Here is a 23,409-nt window from a genome sequence, read left to right as displayed (position 1 = left end):
AAGGATGAGAAAATTGAAGAGCAAGAATGGAAAAACGATTTAAAAAAGAAAGAAAAAAGAGAAAGAAGAGGGGCTGAGTAAAAGGAAATATTATTAAAAAAAGGAAAGACACTGAAAGAGAGAAACAGGAATAATATAGGTGTATAGTAGGGTATAATGACCCAACCTTAAAGACTCCCAACCTCTGGGGGTGCTGGGTTGGGTGATTCCCTTGAGGTCAATAGCTCTTTGCCAGCTGGATCAAACACAGTACCCCACCTCCACCAGATAGAGAGGAAAGCCAAAAATACTGTAAATCAAACCAAAACAAACAAGCAAGCACCCTTGTGGGGTAACACTGGAGGAAAAAAAATAAATAATAGGGGCAGAAACACTGGCAAAAATGAAATTCTAATTGTTAAAGAAGGCAAAAATGAGAAATTGTATTTAAACTAGGATAGTGAAGCAAACACAAACAACAACAACAACAACAACAAAAACAAAAACACAAGAAAAATACCAGGGAAACATGTTGAAATTAAGGAAAAAAAAAAAACAACAAACGAACAAACAAACAACAAAAAAGAAAAACCCCCAAAACTCCCTCCAAACCCCAAAACCAAAGAACCAAATAGTATATGTATCTTACTGAATATTGTCCAGGCAACAGGTGATCTTCTGAGGTATAGAATGTTGATCATGGTGTTGATACAGCTGTACGAGATGGAGACTGGAGGCCTCTGCTGATCTTTCAGTCCCCGCTGGCTTGGGAGCCAAAAGTGTCCTCAGCCCACTTGAAAGACACTCCAAACTATGATCCTTGGCCAGGCAGAGGCTTTCTTTCTTTTTTTTTTTTTTTATTAAATCATAGCTGTGTACATTAACCTCTTTCATGTTTACGTGGATGGAGCTGGAACATGTTCTTCTTAGTAAAGTATCTCAAGAATGGAATAAAAAGTATCCAATGTACTCATCCCTACTGTGAAACTAATTTATGGCTTTCACATGAAAGCTATAACCCAGTTACAACCTAAGAATAGGGGGAAGGGAGAAAGGGAGGGGAGGGGGGTGGGCAGAGGGAGGGGTATTGGTGGGATTACACCTGCCGTGCATCTTACACAGGCGGAGGCTTTCTAAGGAAAGCACTTACCCCTGGGATCTTTACCGGTGTGGCTGCCTGCTTATCCAGTGCACCAAGTCCAGACTCCCACTATGCCCCTGAGGGCCAAGGCTGTTAATCTGCCACACTTGGAACTCCTCACTTCCCCAGTGTCTCAGTGCCCTCCTTTGGGCAGCTCAGTCACTAGATTGCTCGCCCAAGGTCTCCCAGCTGATCTCCGCACTGCAATACACAGGGGCAGCTCTCCCACAGCAGCTGTGCAGGCAACCCACAGCTGAACGATATTAGCTCCCTTCTGGCTCAGGGTCTTAGACCAGGGCCCCAGACAACACCCAAAGTCATCTGTACACACCGGCCCAGGATCTCCCAAGGCAGTTCAATTGAGTGCCCAAGTCCAAGAAAACCAAAACAGCCCACAGATAAGGCTTTTCCTGCTTGCAGTCTCACTGTTGCTATGGGTACAGCTGCAGGCAGCCTCCGACCGAACAAACTGCACCTACCACTTGCCAGATTTTCCACCACTTTTGTCCTCCTCGTGGGGTCCAGAAGTCCTTCACCGGCTTCCTGTGTCACCAAAGGGAAGCCTCTGGGCACAACCCACCGGCCAGAGATGCCTGGAATCTTTTCTCGCCACTCTCACTGCACCCGGCTGCACAGAAGCTGTTACTCGGCCACCATCTTTTTTTCTCTCCCATCTTTTTTTTTTAATGGCTGAATAATATTCCATGGTATGCATATACCACAGCTTGTTAATCCATTCCTGGGATGGTGGGCATTTAGGCTGTTTCCACATTTTGGCAATTGTAAATTGAGCTGTGATAAACAGTCTAGTGCAAGTGTCCTTATGGTAAAATGATTTTTTTCCTTCTGTGTAAATGCCCAGTAATGGGATTGCAGGATCACAATGGAAGGTCTAGTTTGAGTTCTTTGAGAGTTCTCCATACTTCCTTTCAAAAAGGTTGTAGTACTTTGCAGTCCCACAGGCAGTGTAACAGTGTTCCCTTCTTTCCACATCCACGTCAACATCTGCAGTTTTGAGATTTTGTGATGTTGGCCATTCTTGCAGGGGTTAGATGATATCTCAGGGTGGATTTGGTTTGCATTTCTCTCATAATTAGGGATGATAAGCATTTTTTCATATGTTTGCTAGCCATTTGTCTTCTTTAGAGAAGGCTCTGTTCATTTCTCTTGCCCATTGATACTATGGAATTGTTGGCTTTCTTCATGTGGATTAATTTGAGTTCTCTTAGATCCTAGTTATCAAGCTTTTGTCTGATTCAAAATATGCAAATATCCTTTCCCATTGTGTAGGTTGTCTGTTTGCTTTGGTTGTTGTCTCCTTAGCTGTACAGAAGCTTTTCAGTTTACTTAAGTCCCATTTGTTTATTTTTGTTGTTGTTGCAATTGCCACAGAAGTCTTTTTCATAGTCTTTCCCCAGGCCGATACCTTCCAGTGTTTTTCCTATGCTTTCCTTGAGGATTTTTATTGTTTCATGCCTTATATTTAGGTCTTTTATCCATCTTGAATTAATTTTTGTGAGTGGAGAAAGGTGTGGGTCCCATTTCAGTCTTTTATATGTATATATCCAGTTCTTCCAGCAGCATTTATCGAAAAGGGATTCTTTCCCCCAGTGTATGTTCTTATTCGGTATATTGAAGATTAGGTGGCTGTAAGATGTTAGTTTCATCTCCTGTTTTTCTATTAAGTTCCAGATGTCTATGTTTCGATTTTTGTGCCACTGGGCCTTGTAGTACAGCCTTCTGTCTGGTAGGCTGGTGCCCCCACTTTGGTTTTGTTACTAAGCACTGTTTTAGCAATATGTTTTTATTTTTTTTTCAGGTTGCAGACAAAAGGAAGAATTATTTTTTCCAAGTTTTGAAAGTATGATGTTGGTATTTTAGTAGGGACAGCATTGAATCTGTAGATTGCTTTGGGAAGTATAGCCATGATGGTGGTATGTTCTTCCATTTGTTAAAATTTTCTGCTATTTCTTTTCTTAGGGTTCTGTAATTTTCTTTATAGAGATCATTTACCTTTTTTGTTAGGTATATTCCTGGATATTTCATTTTCTCTGAAGCTACTGTGGATGGGATTGTGTCCTTAATTAGCTTCTCATCTTGGCTGTTATTGGTGTATACAAAGGCTACTGCCTTATGGACACTGATTTTTATGTCCACATAAAGAGACCTTACTGTATATATTTTTTATTATTAAATCGAAGCTGTGTACATTAATGCGATCATGGGGCACCCTACAATTTTATAGACCATTTGACATATTTTCATCACAGTGGTTAACATAGCCTTCCTGGCATTTTCATAGTTATTGTGTTAAGACATTTATATTCTACATTTACTAAGTTTCACATGTACCCTTGTAAGATGCACCACAGGTATAATCCCACCTATCATCCTCCCTCCGCTCATCCTCCCCCCTCCCTCTCCCTTCCCCCTATTCTTAGGTTATAACAGGGTTATAGCTTTCATGTGAAAGCCATAAATTAGTTTCATAGTAGGGCTGAGTACATTGGATACTTTTTCTTACATTCTTGATATACTTTACTAAGAAGAATATGTTCCAGCTCCATCCATGTAAACATGGAAGAGGTAAAGTCTCCATCTTTCTTTAAGGCTGCATAATATTCCATGGTGTACATATACCACAATTTATTAATCCATTCATGGATCGATGGGCACTTGGGCTTTTTCCATGACTTAGCAATTATGAATTGGGCTGCAATAAACATTCTGGTACAAATATCTTTGTTATAATATGATTTTTGGTCTTCTGGGTATATACCTAGTAGAAGAATTATAGGATTGAATGGCTGATCTGTTTTTAGATCTCTAAGTGTTCTCCACACATCTTTCCAAAAGGAATGTATTAATTTGCATTCCCACCAGCAGTGTAGAAGTGTTCCCTTTTCTCCAAATCCACAGCAACATCTCTGGTCTTGGGATTTTGTGGTATGGGCTAATCTTACTGGAGTTAGATGATACCTCAAAGTAGTTTTGATTTGCATATTTCTGATGATTAAGGATGATGAGCATTTTTTCATATGTCTGTAGGCCGTACACCTGTCTTCTTCAGAGAAGTTTCTCTTCAAGTCCCTTGCCCAGCCTGTGATGGGATCACTTGTTCTTTTCTTGCTTATATGTTTGAGTTCTCTGTGGATTCTGGTTATTAAACCTTTGTCAGAGACATAACCTGCAAATATCTTCTCCCATTCTGAGGGCTGTCTGCTTGCTTTACTTACTATGTTCTGGGTTGTGCAGAAGCTTTTTAGTTTGTTCAGGTCCCAGTAGTGTATTTTTGAAGCTGGTTCAATGGCCCGGGGGGTCCTCCTCATAAAATACTCACCCAGACCGATTTCTTCAAGGGTTTTCCATGCACTCTCTTCTAGTATTTTTATAGTCCCATGTCTTAAGTTTAAATCTTTAATCTAGTGAAAGTCTATCTTAGTTAATGGTGAAAGGTATGGGTCCAGTTTCAGTCTTCTACAGGTTGCCAGCCAGTTCACCCAGCACCATTTGTTAAATAGGGAATCTTTCTCCACTGAATGTTTTTAATTGGCTAGTCAAAGATCAAATAACTGTAAATAGCCGGATTCATCTCTTGGTTCTCTATTCTGTTCCAGACATCTACTTCTCTGTTTTTGTGCCAGTACTGTGCTTTTTTGATCACTATTGATTTATAGTATAGTCTGAGGTCTGGTAGCGTGATTCCTCCTGCTTTATTTTTATTTCTGAGTAACGTCTTGGCTATTCGAAGTTTTTTCTGATTCCATATAAAACGAAGTACTATTTTTCCATGATCTTTAAAGTATGACAATGGAGCTTTTATTGTGATTGCATTAAAATTATATATTTCTTTGGGTAGTACTGACATTTTAACAATGTTGATTATTCCCAGCCATGAACATGGTATGTTTTTCCATTTTTTAACATTTTAAGCTATTTCTTTTCTTAGAGTTTCATAGTTCTCTTTATAGAGATCTTTCACGTCCTTTGTTAGATAAACTCCCAAATATTTCATCTTCTTTGGCACTACTGTGAATGGAATAGAGTCCTTAACTGTTTTTTCAGCTTGACTATTGTTGGTATATTTAAATGCTACTGATTTATGAATGTTGGTTTTGTAACCTGAGACATTGCTGTATTCCTTGATCACTTCTAAGAGTTTTGTAGTAGAATCCCTGATGTTTTCTAGATATACAACCATATCATCTGCGAAGAGCGAAAGTTTGATCTCTTCTTACCCTATATGGATTCCTTGATTGCCTTTTCTTCCCTAATTGTGATGGCTAAAACTTCCATTACAATGTTAAAGAGCAGTGGAGAGAATGAGCAACCTTGCCTGGTTCCTGATCTGAGTGGAAATGATTTCAATTTAACTCCATTCAATATGATATTGGCTGTGGGTTTGCTGTAGATGGCCTCTATCAGTTTAAGAAATGTCCCTTCTATACCAATTTTCTTAAGTGTTCTGATCATGAAGGGATGCTGGATATTATCAAAAGCTTTTTCTGCATCAATTGAGAGAATTAAATGGTCTTTGTTTTTTAATTTGTTTATGTGCTGAATTATACTTGCAGATTTACGTATATTGAACCAGCCTTGAGACCCTGAGATAAAACCGACTAGGTCCTGATGTATAATTTGTTTGATGTGTTGCTGGATTCTGTTTGTTAGGATCTTGTTGAATATTTTTGCATCTATACTCATTAGTGATATTGATCTATAATTTTCTTTTCTTGTTGGGTCTTTTCCTGCTTGGAGATCAGGTTGATGTTTGCTTCATAGAATGTGTTGGGTAGTCTTCCTTCTTTTTCTACATTTTGGAAGAGGTTTAGTAATATAGGTACTAGTTCTTCTTTAAAGGTTTGGTAGAATTCTGACGTGAAGCAATCTGGTCCCGGGCTTTTCTTTTTAAGGAGATTTTGTATGTTTGATGCTATTTCAGAATTTGATATTGGCCTGTTCAACATTTCCACTTGATTCTGGCTAAGTCTTGGAAGGTGATGTGCTTCCAAGTATTGGTCAATTTCCTTTAGATTTTCATATTTCTGAGAATAAAGTTCCTCATAATATTCATTAAGGATTTTTTTAATTTCTGATAAGTCTATTGTTATTTAGTCTTTGTTGTTTCTGCTTGATGAGATTAGAGATTTTACTGTTTTTTTCCTGGTTAGGTTAGCCAATGTTTTATCTATTTTATTGAGCTTTTCAAAAAACCAACTTTTTGATTTATTGATCTGTTGTATAATTCTTTGGTTTTCAATTTCATTTAATTCTGCTCTAATTTTAGTTATTTCTTTCCTTCTACTGGGTTTGGGGCTGGAATATTCTTCCTTTTCCAGTTGCTTGAGATGTCCCATTAATTTGTTAACTTCCTCTCTTTGTGATCCCTTGAGGAAGGCTTGCAGTGGTATAAATTTCCCTCTTAGGACTGCCTTTTCAGTATTCCAGAGGTTCTGATATTTTGTGTCTTCATTGTTTTTTTGTTCCGAAAATTTGACAATTTCTTTCTTAATCTCATCTCTGACACAGCTATCATTCAGCATAAGGTTATTTAACTTCCATGTTTTTGTATGAGTATGCTGATTCCTGTTGTTACTGAGTTCAACTTTTATTCCATGGTGGTCTGAGAAGATGCAAGGAGTAATTTCTATTCCTTTAAATTTACTGAGGTTAGACTTGTGACCTAAGATGTGATCAATTTTGGGGTATGTTCTGTGGGCTGATGAGAAGTATGTGTATTCAGTTTTGTTGGGATGAAATGTTCTGTAGATGTCTGCTAAATCCAAATTTTTGATGGTTAGGGTTAAGTCTAAAATTTCTTTGCTCAGCTTCTTAATGGAGGATCTTTTCAACACTGCCAAAGGAGCGTTGAAATCTCTGATTATTATGGAGCTGGAGGAAATCAATTTGTTCATGTTTGTTAAGGTTTCTCTTATAAATTGAGGTACAGTCTGGTCGGGTGCATAAATAATAATTGAAATATTATATCAAGTATTAGCTTTAAGAAATATGAAGTTACCATTCTTATCCTTCTTTAGTTTTGTTGGTTTAAAGCCTATTGTGTCTGCAAATAGAATTGAAACACCTGCTTTTTTCAGGTTACCATTTGCCTGAAATATGGACGACCATCCTTTCTCCCCGAGTCTATATTTATGTTTTAAGGTAAGATGTGACTCTTGTATGCAGCAAATACTTGGCCTGAGTTTTTATATCCAGTGTGCTAACCTGTGCCTCTTTAGAGGACAATTTCAGCCATTCACATTAATGGAGATTATTGATAAGTCTGGTAAAATTTTGGGTATCAAATTTTTTGAAAGTCTAGTGGACATTTTTAATCCTTTCACCACTGTGGAAGTTGGAGTTTGATCAAAAGTTTCTGAGTGAGTTTACTTTTGTGGTAGAGGATTGGTTTGGTCATTATGGAGGATAGGTCTGGGAATATCCTGAAGAGCTGGTTTGGTTATGGCAAATTTCTTCAACATGTGAATTTCATTGAAGTATTTAACTTCTCCATCATAACTGAAACTGAGTTTAGCTGGATATAGGATCCGGGGTTGATAGTTATTTTACTTTAGGAGATTAAAAGTCAATGACGACCCTCTTCTGGCTTGAAAGGTTTCAGCAGAAAGATCTGTAGTCATTGTAATATTCTTCCCTTTGTAGGTAATGGATTTCTTATTCTTAAGTCTGGCTGCTTTCAGAATTTTCTCCTTCATATTAACTTTAGTGAAGTCAATTGTGATATGCCTGGGGGATGTCTTATTGCAATTGAGTCGTGCTGGGGTTCTGAAACTATCTGCTATCTGAATTTTAGAATCTCTTGTCATGTCTGGAAAATTCTCTTCCATAATTTCATGGAGAAGGGCCTCTGTGCCTTGTGAGGCCACTTCCTCACTTTCAGGGATTCCAATGAGATGGATATTAGCCTTCTTCAAATTATCCCAGAGCTCTCTGAGAGAATGATCCATTTTTGCTCTCTGTTTCTCTTCCTCTTTGAGAGTTTGGGAGCGTTCAAAGGCTTTGTCTTCAATGTCAGAAATTTTTTCTTCTGCTTGCTCCACTCTGTTACTGAGGGATTGTACTGTATTTTTCCGATCTTTGAGGGTTGCAAATTCTTGTTCAGTGCATCAAAATCTTTGGTGGTTTTGTCTTTAAATTCATTAAATTCTTGAGACAACTTTTGAATTTCACCTCAAATTTCTTATTCTGACTTTTGCATTTCTCCTCGAATTTCTTATTCCAAAATTTCCTCCATTCCATTAATCTTGTTTTCAATCCAAATTCTGAATTCAATTTCGAACATCTCAGCCCGCTGTTTATGAATGGGATCTTCAGTTACATCTGCCATGTCTTTCCTTGGTGGGGGTGTGTGTGTGTTGATCTATTCTGGTTATTCATGTTACCTGAGTTTTTCCACTGATTCTACCCCATGATTATTTTACACGGTTTGTTTTACCCCTGGAAGTTTGTTGAGGATCCATACAGTGCTATGGCCTGAGAAACTGGGGACCTGTGTGGTATGGTGGGGCTAAATGGTTCTGTCTTGTTTTCAGCTGGTCTCTGTCCAACCCTATTGAAACAGTTACTCTGGGTTGAAATCTCAGCTGTGGAGAAATACCAGCAATTAAGTCAACCCGTCCCCCACAGACAACAATTGGAAAAGGAAAATCAAACCTTCCTACAACCACACACCCAGGGTACCACTTGAATATTCCTCGGGTGATTGGCTCAGTTCAAAAGGTCCAAATCAATTGTCTCAGTCAGCACCTGTCTCAGGTGGGAGAGTTTCAAAGGTCTCTGGCAACTCGGTCGCAGGTGTCTGGTGACAATTCAGATATTACTTGCTTCGGTGCTCCGTGAAGTCAGGAGGACCCACCCAGCAAATAGATGAGTCTGGGAAGATTGATGCCTCCTTCCCCACCTTGTACTTCTGTCACACCCAGTCACTGATAGCCCCACAGGGCTGTGACCCAGTTGCCTCTAGTAGACAGATACTCCAGGGGTTTGCACCTGTGTGAATCACAAGGAAATCTGTATTTGCTCAGCCAGGCTGCTGCACTCTGCCTCTATGCAGCAGGGGGAGGTGAGGCCTGACAGCCTTGGGTGCTTGTTGGAGGCTGGGGGGTGTTCACTCAGTTCCAGCCCTGCCCCTGATTGATTTTACTGACAGAACAGAGCAGAACAACTTTGCAGGAATTTTTTTCTGTCCCTGCTAAATTCCCCTGCAGAAGAGAAGTTGTTTTCACTTCCAGAGCCTGCGCCTCAGGCCCTGTTTTTGCTCCTGCAGGTTTGTATTCTGTTACCTGTCAGTTCTAGCCTCCTGTCTTCCTTTGTCTATAGGCTGATGATCCCCTGAGTGCCCGGTGCATCTTAGGCTCAGTAAAGCGGTCCTCTGGGTCAGCCCCATCCTGGGAATTTCCCGGCTCTATGCATGTGTTTTCTAGTCCCCACGCTCCACCTAGGCCGGTACCACCTCAGGCAAACCCTTTACTCATGGGGCCTGCGTTTCTGTCCCAGATCTCTTCCATGGTGGTTGCCACCTGAGAAGATGCCCAGTCTCCTCTGGTTGCTAGGGAGACAGGGGATGTGGCTTCGGAATATCTGGGAGTGAGCCCCATTGTTGCCAAAAATGGCTGCTGCTCTGCACCTTGGGGCACCGCTGCTCCAGTGTTTTTCCCTCTTAGCCAATTGTCCTCTCCTCACTCCCGTGTCATAGAATCAGCACTGACCGGTTCCAGTCTAGACCCTGTCCTCACCCCTTGAGAAATCATTTAAGTATCTGGACTCCTGGGGTACAGGCTTCCAGACCTCAGAATGAGAGTGGAACGTAGTGCTGGGAGCTCAGAATGGCAGGTAGAGAATATGTGCAGTTTTATACAGTTTTATGCCTGGTAGGAGAATGCCATGGCACCCTAGTAGGGGAGGTAAGTCCAGTTCTTAGAGGGTCTTTCATGGAGTGTAGTGGGAGGACCTTTGAAATCTGCTCATTTGTTTGTGGGGCACTCCGATCCGTTCTCATGGGGGAGGGGACTCCCATCTGCTTTTTGATGGATTTTATACCTTTTGTTTGTGTCCTTGGGGTTGCAGCTCACCTCAGTGGGGTTTATGTGCGTTCTTCAACCTTCTGTCTTGGTGCAGCTCTAATCCACCAGGTTACTTGCTAAATTTTTGTCCTTTAACTCTCCTTCTGGACAGGAGCCTCTGTGGAAAGCTGGCTTCAGTCAGCCGCCTTGTCTCTGCCCCTACTTTTTTTCTTAATGTTGGCATTTTTTTTCTTTCTTTTTCAAAGTTTTATTGACTTCTTACGTACTGAGAGAACTACTTTCATTCTTTGGAAACCATCTGACACAAAAGTCAGACATCAACATGTTTGAGTGCTGGCAAATTTGCTCAAGGCTAGAAGGTATTTATGTGGAATTTTCTTGTTGATACCTTAGGCTTGGTTAGGGGACTTGGTTGGTAATCTGTAGGGATGTGTACTTTCCCAAGTGAAATTAAGTTTAAAAGTGGTCACTGAGATTGTCTTGGGGATGTGCAGTGCAATAGCCAAGACTCCTCATTCTGTGTGTCTTTCTTAGAGCCCCTTTCCTTCCTTACCTGTTCTTCCCTAGAAGTGTCCTTAACAATGTAGGATAGCTCTGGACATCAGCACATTTGCTGTGGCAGATTTGGAGGCATTCTGCTTGAAGATCTGAGTAAAACACATAAAGCCTGCTTTAGTTTAGAAGCCTCATAATACTAGAAAATCGGCTGCTGCATAAGGAAGTTCTAGGTCTAGGTGATTTATAGTATAATCAGTCCAGATTGCAGTATCAGGGAAGTAGGGTTAATATTAGGTTGAAATTCAGATGCCTTCTCTCTCTCTCTTTTTAAATTGGTGAAGTTTTTATTAAATACACAGAAGTAAAAATCATTTATCAAAAAATAAAAATAAAAGTAAAAACCATTTACCATGTGGGATTTGGAGATGGGGCCACCAGGGAGTGGGAATCAGGCCACCAAAGGGGTGAGAGGACAGGGAATAGACGCAGGCTGTACTGGGCATGGGAGATCCAGCCTCAGGGACCATCACCAGGGTGACCAGACAGCTCCTGGGAACTCAGGCCAGCACTGGGGAGACTCAGGGACAAGAGTTCCACCAGCACAGCAGAGAATTTGGTGTCATCAAATGCCTCATTCATGCGCGTCTCAAAGAAGCACTGCTGGCCAATGATGGACTGTACATCTGCCTTGTCCTCAGTCAACTTGTTGAACTGCTTGAACATGTGGCCCACATCCTGGGCAAACTCCTGGGGAAAGCTGTAGAGGGGTGACAACTCCTCCTGGAGGCTGTTGCAGATCAGGGTCAGGTCTAGGCTGCCATCAGGCTGGTCCAGAGAGAAGGTAGTTGGTAGCCAGTTGATGCAGGGGCGTCAAGGTTCATGATAGAGCAAAGCCAGCAGAACACGCTCACTTTCTATAGACAGTACAATAGATATCACAGCTCTACTGGTTAGCTGGTGAGAGTTTGGCCACCACACCAGTGCTGTCCACAGAATCCATGGTGAGGTTGCCATCCTCCTCCTTCAAGTCAGGTACCACCTGACACAGTGAGCAACTCCACTCCTTCTCTGGCACATCCTGCATGCCAGGAAGGTGGCAGTCTAGGTGGAAGCAAAACTCACACTGGTAGCACATGCCCAGGTTGCCTGGCTTCTGGCAGACATGGCAAATGGTCACACTGTTGTCCAGTGCCTGGGCTACCTCCTTGGGTTGAAGTGCCTTCAGGAGCCACCACTTCCAGGCCTGAGCTTGTACTGCCACTGGGTGAGGCCAGGCAGAGGCCCTCAGCACTGGGACTCTCTGCCAGAGCCACCAGCACAGGTTTGGTCTCAAGGTGCTCTGTGGCAGGAGGAGCTCCAAAGGCAGCCTCTGTCTCCTCCTTTTTGATGATGGCCATGCCAGGTAATGGTGGGTCACCAGGGGTTCCTGGGGGTGCAGCCCTGGCTGTCCAGCAGCTGCAGCAGCAACGCCCTGCTCAATAATGATGAGGTTGTAGTCCTCAGTAGTGCTACTCGGGAAGACCTTGAAGACAGGTGGCTGGCTGTCAGCTGTGAGATCCAGGTCTAGACGTTCAAGGCTCACTTGTGGCACCTTGTGCATGAGGCCACTCACCTCACCCTCACCTGAGCAAGACTACTTTAGGCCTGAAACATGGGGCTCTGTACTTGAGTAGGGATCATGTGCTGATCCAAAGCATAGCCTTTCTGTACCTCCCTGGGTTGACTACTGCTAGAGTCCTGCTTGCTCAGGATCCCTGGGACTCTTGGAGGGGCCATGGGTGCAGGGCCCATTGAGTTGTGTGCTGGGACGCTCTGCCACAAACTTCCCAAAGGCTTCAGCACTTTTGTTCCAGGCATTGAGGTCACATTGAAACTTCATCTTTCCGTGTGGCTCCACAGGATCCACAACCATCTTGAGGGCCCAATGCAGTTGGAATTAGATCAACTTCTTAGAAAGCGATAGGGCTGTGTTGTCGTTACCCTCCAGATCCCAAGAGACAAATTATAAGATGTGCTCCTGGTGCTTCTGGATCTTGGTTGAGGCTCAGGGCTGCAACTCCAGGCACTTCTGCTACCCCTCAGTCACTTTCTGGGCATCCCTGACCAGCACATGGCCCCACTTGTTCAGTTCCTTCATCATCTGCAGGATGGCCATCATGACATCTACCTGCACATGCTTCTGTACGTCAGACACCTGGCAGATCAAGCTGTGAGCCTCCTTGGTGCTATTTTACAATGTTGCATATTTGTCCTCAAGGCACTTCACCAGGGAGGCCAGGAGCTTTTCCTGGTTCTTTACTGTATACTCTAGGAACTGGTACTGGTGATCCTTGTGGGCATTAAGCTGGCAGTCTTGGCAGATGAGGGTGTCACAGCTCTCACAGCACAGCACAAGGGGTTCATACTTGTGCACGTTGCAATAGACAGTATGCTCACCATCCCGAGATTTGGTTGACCCTGGTTTGCATCCTGGGCATCAGTGGCAGCCTTGCTGCCATTATCACGAATGAAGTATTTCTCCATGACGTCTTTGGAGAAGCAGTGCTGCTTTCACAATGGACAGCCTTCTACTTGGCATGACTCCTGTGGTGGGGGCGGGGTCTTTGTGATGTCACCGTTGCAATTTAATGCACCAGCTGGTTGAGCACACTGTTGCTGAATTGTGATTCCCACCTACCTGCAACTCCAGGCTGCACCAGGGGAGGCTGCTGTGTGCTGCCCAAGCACATGGGCAGTCTGTGTTCTATCTCAATCCCTTAGATGACTTCTCTCTTAAAGCCATGTAAAGAATTGTTAGTAAAAATTCAGTTTGGGTAAGGTTTTAACACCTTTTATTAAAGTTGATACCCTACCAGAAAATCCTCTCCTCACTGCTAACTCCCTTTTTTTCTTCTTCTAGGCAGTTTCCTTTACAAGGTTCAGGGCCTGTGAGGACTGTGGGATTCTTCTTCCTTTTTTAAAATTTCAGATTGGTGTGAGGGTGCAAGAGATTGGGTTACATTGTTTGTGTTTGTTGGGTAGAGTTGGGTTGTGGATGAACTTTTCACCTAGGATGTGTGACATATACTCTTTAATTGTGCCCACTGGGTGAGAGCACACCAGTTCCTCTTTCTCATCCTCTTCTCCCTCCACTTGAGTTTGTGTTTTTCTCTCCTGTGGGCTTGTAGTTGCATCTATTGGTTTCATGTTGGTGTTGAGTACATTGGATGCTTGTTTTTCTATTCTTGTGATACTTTACTAAGGAGAAGGTTCTAAAAATATGGAATACTTTACGAATTTGCATGTCATCCTTGAGCAGGGCCATGCTGCTCTTCTCTGTATTGTTCCAGTTTTGGTGTATGTGCCAATACCAGCCAGGCTATGTCCGAGGGTAGCAATATGATTGAAACTGCAGAAGGAACCGCAGTAAGAAAGGAGACTCAGGTAAATGCAAACACAGTGACAGGTCCTGAGCCACGCAGTGTTGGCATTTTTTTGCTATAAACTTCCCTTTTAGAATTATTTTGCTGTGTTCCGTAAATTGTGATATGTTGAATGGATTAATAAACTGTGGTATACGTATACCATGGAATACTGTTCAGGCATAAAAAGATGGAGACTTTGCACCTTTTGCATTTATTTGGAAGGGATTTGGAGAACATTCTCCTAAGTAAAGTATCTTAAGACTGGAAAAGCAAATATCCCATGTATTTTTAAATTGAAACTAGTAGATTAACAGCTACAGGCCCACTTGAGAGAAAACACAATTAAATTCAAGAAGGGGAAGGGGGGAAAGGGTTTGGTAAGTTCCCACCCAACAGGTACAATGTAGGGGTAGTGGCACACTTCCTGGGTGAAGGACTCAACTACAACTTAGACTTTATCTTACAAACACAAACAATGTAACTTAATTGTATGTACCCTCATATTAATCTGAAATAAACAAAAATCTGTGTCTAAACAAGGCATGGTGATGCACCTCTAGTACTAGCTACCTGTGAGGGTGAAGTGGGAGGATCACATGAGCTTGAGAATTTGAGGCCACCAGGGCAATATAGTGATATCTTATCTCTTCAAAAAAATCTATATAACTTTGATACCCTAAAAACTTAATAGCTGACTATTGACTAGAAGCTTTATTAATAACATAAATAGCCAGGCGAGGTGGCTCACTCCTATAATCCTAGCTCTCTGGGAGGCTGAGGTGGGTGGATTGCTTGAGATCAGGAGTTTGAGACCAGCCTGAGCAAGAGCAAGACCCTGTCTCTAAAAAGTAGCCAGGCATTGTGGCGGTTGCTTATAGTCCCAGCTACTCAAGAGGCCTAGCCAAGAGGATTGCTTGCGCCTAGGAGTTTGCTGTGAGCCTTAACACTACAACACTCTGCCGAGGGCAACAAAGTGAGACTCTGTTTAAAAAAAAAAATAACCTAAATAATTGATTAACACATATTATGTGTGGTATGTGTTTTATAACAGTAAAGTAAGTTAGAGAAAACAAAATGTTATTAAGAAAATCATAGGGATCTTACAAGGGTATATGTGAATCCTAGTAAATGTGGAATGTAAAGGTCTTAGCAAAATAACTAAGAAAATGCTACAAAAGCTATGTTAACTAATGTGATGAAAATGTGTCAAACGATCTATGAACCAAGTGTATGGTGCCCCACGATCATACTAATGTACACAGCTATGGTTTAATAAGAAAAAAAAAGAAAATCATAGGGAAGAGAAAATATATTCACTGTTAAGTGGAAGTGGATTATCATAAAAGTCTTCATCCTTGTCATCATCAAGCTGAGGAGCTGAGGAGGAGGAGGAAGAGGAAGGGCTGGTCTCACTGTGGCAGTGGTGGCAGAGGTGGAAGGAAATCTGCATATAAGTGGAATCATACAGTTCAAACTTGTGTTGGTCAAAGGTCAACTGTATTTTGAATTCATTAGGGAGTTCATAGTTCTCTATTTCTTTAAGAAGGTTGGTTATCGGTGCTTTATTTTGTTTGTTCTTTTGGTGGAATCTTACTTCCCTGATGATGAATTTCATGGTCTTGTGTTGGTGTCTGCACATTTGAAGTATGTACCTCTTGCAGTCACTACGAACTGGCTTTGGTAGGGAAGTCCCTTACCAGTCGTCATCCCACACAGAGATTTTTATGGGCAGGCCATTTGTTGAGGTCTTGGTAGGCTTGCTACCAAGAGTACTTGGCTGGCCTGATGGCTAGGTCTGTGAAGTTAGGCTTGGAACTTGCGTCCACCAGGGTAGGCTTGGATCATCGGTTTGCTAGGGCAGGGCTGGATCTACAGGGGATGGCCTGACACTGGGGTCTCCTTGAATGGGCCTGTTAACTCAGTCTGCAGATTAGTATTACCAGGGGCTAGGGAGAGGGAGCAATGAGGAGTGACTGCTTAATGTTGTAGAGTTTTATTTTGAGTGATGAAATTTTGTGAAACTAGATAGAGATATTATGGTTGCATAACATTTTGAATGTAAAAAAACTCCACTAAACTGTTCACTTTATTATTTATTTATTTATTTTAAACTGTTCACTTTAAAATGGTTAATCTGGGAGGCGCCTGTGGCTCAAAGGATTAGGGCGCTGGCCCCATATGCTGGAGGTGGCGGGTCAAACCCAGCCCCAGCCAAAAACTGCAAAAAAAAAAAAAAAGGTTAATCTTATGATGTGTGAATTTCAAGTCAATTTTAAAAGGTTAAAAAAAAAAAAAACTTGTGTATCAAGGTTCATAGCAGGATTATTCGTAATACCAGAAGCAGCAACCCTGGGGCAGCGGCACAGAATTTCCTTGGGATGGGCCTGGCTCTAGGGCCTACAGCAGGTGTCCTCAAACTGCGGCCCGCGGGCCACATGAAGCGGTGTGAATTGTATTTGTTCCCATTTTGTTTTTTACTTCAAAATAAGATATGTGCAGTGTGCATAGGAATTTGTTCATAGTTTTTTTTTTTTTTTTTTTTAACTATGGTCTGGCCCTCCAACCGTCTGAGGTACAGTGAATTGGCCCTCTGTTTAAAAAGTTTGAGGACGCCTGGCCTACAGCATAGTCACCTGTTCACCTCACTTTACTTCCTTTATTCTGAGGGTATCTGCTTCTGCATTATGCTGTATGGTCTTTGGGGAGGGGTCATTTTGATACCGGAATTTCGCTCTTCAATAGGTTCTTGGTCTCAGTGATTCGAAGAATGAGTTCGTGGACCACAGATCAGTGGTAAGACAGGATTTATTTACAGAAAAGAATACAGAAGTACCAGAGCTCTTGGCAGAGAGAGAAAACTCGAGTCGGGAGAGAAAAGTGCTCTCTCTCTCCATCTTTGTCTATCTGTCTGTAGGCTCTTTGTCTAGGGGTATATAAGGTCGCATGGGGCCCTTGGTAGTTACATTTAGCGGGGCTTATTAGTTACATTTAGGGTGTCTGGGACATCATGTCTGGGACATGTCTGGAACAATATGTCTGGGTCGCAAATGAATGGCTACAATCCTTTTCATTCCCAGGCCTAGGAAATGGGGACCCCCCTGCCCACCCTCCAGCCTGCTGGCTCAACTGCTTGCTGCCACTGTACCAACATCACCAAAGCAGAGGCAGCAGGTCCACGATCCCCAGCTCCACAAGCTGGCGGGGATGCCACTTGTCCTGTATCAACTTGAGGACTATAAAACTGTCCTTCTTACCCTTTTCAATGTATCTTTTTTTTTTTTTTCTGTGCTAGACTCAGGTGCTATAGTCTCTTACCTGATCCCCTAGCTTGTTAAGGTCTGTTTTTGTGTGAATAGTCGTTCATATTGATGTTTCTGTGGAGGTATAAATGTTGGAAGGCTCGATTCTGCCATTTTGCTGGCATTGCTTCCATTGTTTCTTGCCTAAATTGTAATTATGATTGTTGACAACTAGTTGTTTTCCTAATTCTATTCTTTTTTACGTATTTATTAGTTGATAGTCTACTATGAAAAATTTTTATTATAGTAAAAATTATATATACTTTTTTATTGCCAAAGGAAATTTTATTTTATTTATTTTTCTTTTATTTATTTATTATTTTTTTTATTGTTAAATCATAGCTGTGTACATTAGTGCAATCAAGGGGTACAATGTGCTAGTTTCATATACAATCTGAAATATTCTCATCAAACTGTTCAACGTAGCCTTCATGGTGTTTTCTTAGTTATTCTATGTAGACATTTGTATTCTGCATTTAGTAAGTTTCACTTGTACCCATTCTAAGATGCATAGTAGGTGTGGCCCCATCCATTACCCTCCCTCCACCCTAACCTCCCCCTCCCTTCCCCTTTCTTGGCCCTTTCCCCATATTCTTGTGCTATAGTTGGGTTATAGCCTTCATGTCAAAGCTATAAATTAGCTTCATAGTAGGGCTGAGTACATTGGATACTTTTTCTTCCATTCCTGAGATACTTTGCTAAGAAGAATATGTTCCAGCTCCATCCATGTAAACAAGAAAGAGGTAAAGTCTCCATCTTTCTTTAAGGCTGCATAATATTCCATGGTATACGTGTACCACGATTTGCTAGTCCATTCATGGGTCAATGGGCACTTGGGCTTCTTCCATGACTTAGCAATTGTGAATTGGGCTGCAATAAACATTCTGGTACAGATGTCTTTGTTATATTGTGATTTTTGGTCTTCTGGGTATAAACCCAGTAAAGGAATTATAGGATCGAATGGCAGGTCTATTTTTAGGTCTCTAAGTATTCTCCAAACATCCTTCCAGAAGGAACATATTAGTGTGCATTCCCACCAGCCGTGTAAAAGTGTGCCTTTTCCTCAACATCCACGCCAACATCTCTGGTTTTGGGGTTTTGTTATGTAGGCTACTCTTACTGCGTTTAGGTGATATCTCAAAGTAGTTTTGATTTGCATTTCTCTGATGATTAAGGATGATGAGCTTTTTTTCATGTGTTTGTAGATCGTGCATTATACTTTTTTATGGTAAAAATTATATTAAAAATTTGCCATTTTAACCATTTTGAGTGTACAATTGTACACAGTGGCATTAATTATATTTACAATGTTATGCAACTCTCACTACTATTTCCAAAGTTTCTTATCTCCCCAAATAGAATTGTGTTCTCATTATGCAATAACTGTCCATTTTCCCTGATCCTCCACAGCTCCTGATAACCTTGAATCTTCTTTGTCTCTAGCAATTTGCCTATTTTTCATATTTCATATGTAGAATCCTTCAATATTTATGCTTTTGTGTCTGGCACATTTCATTTAGTGTTAATGTTTGCAAGGGTCATCCATGTTGTAGAACTTTATTTCTTTCTATGGCTGAATAATATTCCATTGTACATATATGCCACAATTTGTTTTTCTATTCATGACTTGATGGATACTTGGCTTTTGTGAATAATACTGCTATCAACATTGGCATACAAGTAACTGTTTGAATTCCTGTTTTAAATTCTTTTGGATATTTACATAGGACTGGAATTATGGGGTAACATGGTAATTCTATGTTCTCATTGAGCAACCACCAAAGTCTTTTCCATAATAGCTGTACCATTTTACACCCAGAAATATATGGAAGCTTTGGCTTTTTTAACTTGGCATATATGTTTTTGAGGTTCATGCACATTGTAGCATCTATCAGTATTTCATTCCTTTTTTTTTTCAATTTTTAAAATTGTGGTAAAATACACATAATGCAAAATTTACCATCTTCACTATTTTAATGTGTACAGTTCAGTAATTAAATACAGTCATAATGTTGTGCAACTATAGCTACCATCCATCTTCATAAATCTTTTTATATTATAAAACTCAAATTCTATGCCCGTTAAATAGCTTCCCATTCCATACTCCCAATAAATACCATTCTACTTTCTGTCTTTATGATTCTGAATACTGTAAATACCTCAGATATGTGGAATAGAAAGTATTTATTTTTTGTGACTGGCTTATTTCACTTAGCATGATATCCTCAGGATTCATCTGTGTCATAGTATGCTGCAGAATTTCCTTCCTTTTTAAGGCTAAGTAATCATTCTCTTTTATTTTGTTTATCTGTTCATCCCTTGATGGAGACTTGGAGAGCTTCTACCTATTAGCTCAAGGGTGTCCAAACCATTACTTGAAAGCTACATGTGGCTCAGGATGGCTCTGAATAGAGCCCAACACAAAATTGTAAACCTTAAAACATGAGTTTTTTTGGTGGAACTTGTTTGCACAATTCTCAAGCGTGAACTTTGTAGATGGCAATGATGTGTTACAATGTTGGGTAAAATAAACATATATACACACTTACTATTTGTATGCATGCATGGTTTCAGTTTTATGGCATGTGTGGCTTCTGGTGTGTTATCTTCCAAGCACAGACAGTTGAATTGACACCATTAGACATTCCATGTGCCTGTGGTGACTTAGCGAGGCAGCAGTTTTCAATAGTATTTCAACCTACCATTGAAATGTTAGACGTTTAATGTTATTTAGAAGTCAGGTAAGTATTCTTATTTTGATTATTAATGGTACTTTCACACTTCAGTGGTGCCTCACACATCGCTCATCATGCTTTATAATCAATCTTATGTCTAACCTTGCATTGGCAGCTGAGATGTGGAAGGGCCCAAACCTTGCTTTATATTTTCCTGTCAGTTAACTTTCGTAATAATAATAAATATAGTCCCTTATATATTATTATTTGTTTAATCCCAGCACAGCTTCTACAATGTCTCAAAAGAAAATAGAATTAACAAAAAGAAAAATTATGGATGAAGGAAGATTGTTCAGTGAAAAGTGGACAGATGATTACTTTTTTTGTTGAGGCAAATAGTAAGGCCCTCTGCTTCAGTTGTAGGGAATTTGTGTAAGTTTTTAAAGACTATAATTTAAACAGGCATTATATACAAAAATATACCACCAAATTGGATGTTGAAGGATTGTGTCATAAGGACAAAATAGCAGAACTGATAACAAGTATGCCATCTCAACAAAAATTTTCAAGAGTTACAACTCAGATTCCATTACAAAAGCTAGTTGTGTGATAGCATGTTTAACAGCAAAAAATTCAAAACCATTTACTGATGGTGAATTTGTTAAGCAATGTATGGAAAGCATGGAAGATATAATTTGCCCTGATAAAAATGGGGGACATTTCTGAAATCAAGTTGTCTTACCAGACTATAGTCAGGTGAATTGAAGTAATAGGAAAATCTATCAAAAGAAGTTTGAAGAGTAAAGCTTCTAATTTTAAGTTTTATGCTTTGGTGATGGATGACACCACTGATGCCATAAATACAGCTCAACTTGCCACTTTTGTTACAGGTATTGATGATGAATACAATGTCACTGAAGTGTTTTTTGGCCATTCATCTGTCTTCTTCAGAGAAGTTTCTGTTCAAATCTCTTGCCGCCCACTTATAAAAGGGGTGGTTTGCTCGTTTCTTGTTGATTAACTTGGGTTATCTGTAGATTCTAGTTATTAGTCCTTTGTCATATTCATAGCATGCAAATATCTTCTTCCATTCAAAAGGTTGTCTATTTGCTTTAGTTGTTGTACCCATGGCCGTGCAAAAGCTTTAGCTTGATCATGTCCCATTTATTTATTTATTTATTTATTATTTTTTTTTTTTGTAGAGACAGAGTCTCACTTTATGGCCCTCGGTAGAGTGCCGTGGCCTCACCCAGCTCACAGCAACCTCAACTCCTGGGCTTAAGCGATTCTCTTGCCTCAGCCTCCCGAGTAGCTGGGACTACAGGCGCCCGCCACAACGCCCGGCTATTTTTTGGTTGCAGTTCAGCCGGGGCTGGGTTTGAACCCGCCACCCTCGGTATATGGGGCCGGCGCCCTATCGACTGAGCCACAGGCGCCGCCCCCATTTATTTATTTTTGGTGTTGCTGCAATTGCCAAGGGAGAATTCTTCATAAATTCTTTTCCTAGGCTGATAGCATGAAGAGTTTTTCTTCTACGATCTTTATTGCTTCATGTCTTAAATTTAAATCTTTTATCCAGGGAGAGTCAATTTTTGTCAGTGGTAAGAGGTGCAGGTACAATTTTTATGTAGTCTGCTAGATGTGGTTATCTAGTTCTCCTAGCATTATTTGTTAAAAAGGGAGTTTTGCCAGGTGTGGTGGCTCATGCCTGTAATCCTAGCACTCTGGGAGGCCGAAGCGGGTGGATTGCTTGAGCTCCTGAGTTTAAGATTAGCCTGAGCCAGAGTGAGACCCTGTCTCTGGAAATAGCTGGGCATTGTGGCAGGCGCCTGTAGTCCCAGCTACTTGGGAGGCTGAGGCAAAAGAATCACTTGAGACCAAGAGTTTGAGGTTACTCTGAGATATGACACCACGACACTCTACCAAGGGTCACAAAGTGAAACTCTGTCTCAAAAAAAAGGGAGTCTTTTCCTTAGTATATGTATGCTTTTATTTGGTTTATCAAAGATCAGATGGCAATATGTGGCTGGATTCATCTCTTAAATTCTTTGTTCTTTTCCACTGATCTATATTTTTGTTTTCATGTCAGTACCAAGCTGTTTTGATCACTGTAGCCTTGTAGTATAACCTGAAGTCTGGTAATGTGATGCCTCCAGGTTTGTTTTTATTTCTTAACATTGAATTGGCTATTTGGGTTTTTTTTCTTGGTTCCATATGAAAGGAAGTACTATTTTTTCAAGTTCTTGAAAGTATGACGTTGGTGCTTTGATGGGGATTGCATTAAATATGTACATCACTTTGGGTAGTATGTACATTTTAACAATGTTGATTCTTCCCTGCTATTAGTATGGTATGTTCTTCTATTTGTTAATGTCAGATGAATGGCCAAGAAACATATGAAAAAAAATGCTCATCATCCTTAATTATCAGAGAAATGCAAATCAAAACCACTCTGAGATATTTAAAGCTGCAGATGCTGGTGTGGATGTGGAGAGAAGGGAACACTTACACTGCTGGTGGGAGTGCAAATAAATACAATCTTTTTGGAAGGAAGTATGGAGAATCCTCAAAGAACTGAAACTAGACCTCCCATTTGATCCTGCAATACCTTTACTAAGTATCTATCCAGAAGAATGAAAATCATTTTATCACATGGACATTTGCACTAGAATGTTTATTGCAGCTCAATTCACAATTTTCAAGATGTGGAAGCAACCCAAGTGCCCATCAACACATGAATGGATTAATAAACTGTGGTATATGTATACCATGAAATACTATTCAGCCATAAAAAGGATGGAGACTTTACATCTTTTGTATTTACCTGGGTGGAGTTGAAGAATATTTTCCTTTGTAAAGTATCTGTAGAATGGCAAAAAAAGCTCCCATATACTGAATACTAATTTGAAAGCAATAGAAAAACAACTATATACGCACATGAGTGAAAAATACAAGTATATTCAAGTGGGGAGAGAGAGGGAGGAGGGAAAAGGGAAAGGGGAGCAGGGAGGAAGATTGGTAGGCTGTTACCTAATGTGCACAATGTAAGGGTATATAGTACACCCCTTGGATGAAGGGCTCAAGTACAACTTGAACTTTACCTTAGAAATGCAAACAATGTAACTTAATCATTTGTATGCTCCTATTAATCTGAAATAAAAAAACAGTATCACTGAAGAAATGGCTTCTTTAGTACCATTAAAGGACATGGCTAAATCAAGAGATTTATATGAAACAGTAAAAAATACGTTAAAGCAATTTTCTTTGTCCATTGTCAACATATCTGGTATAGTTACTGATGATGCCCTGGTGATGGTAGGTAAAAGAGAGGGACTTGTAAAATTAATAGAAGATGATGCAATTGCCACC

At 40.7% G+C, this 23,409-nt stretch overlaps 2 pseudogenes across 1 annotated transcript; both read right to left on the bottom strand.

Annotated features, from left to right (window-relative positions):
- Positions 1–11,178: 11,178 nt before the first annotated feature.
- On the bottom strand, positions 11,179–13,219 carry LOC128577264 (transcription intermediary factor 1-beta-like; annotated as a pseudogene). The gene is made up of 2 exons (XR_008377535.1): positions 11,610–13,219; positions 11,179–11,572 (listed from the first exon to the last, which is right to left on the bottom strand). The product of XR_008377535.1 is annotated as a transcription intermediary factor 1-beta-like (transcript).
- Positions 13,220–13,915: 696 nt separating this feature from the next.
- LOC128578756 (uncharacterized) lies at positions 13,916–14,012 on the bottom strand (annotated as a pseudogene).
- Between the last annotated feature and the right edge of the window lie 9,397 nt (positions 14,013–23,409).

The sequence above is a fragment of the Nycticebus coucang genome, chromosome X (genome assembly GCF_027406575.1).
Source record: "Nycticebus coucang isolate mNycCou1 chromosome X, mNycCou1.pri, whole genome shotgun sequence".
In the NCBI taxonomy this organism is placed as follows: Eukaryota; Metazoa; Chordata; class Mammalia; order Primates; family Lorisidae; genus Nycticebus; species Nycticebus coucang.
The sequence above is the reverse complement of the archived record's forward strand: the minus strand, read 5'-3'. Positions and strand labels throughout refer to the sequence as shown.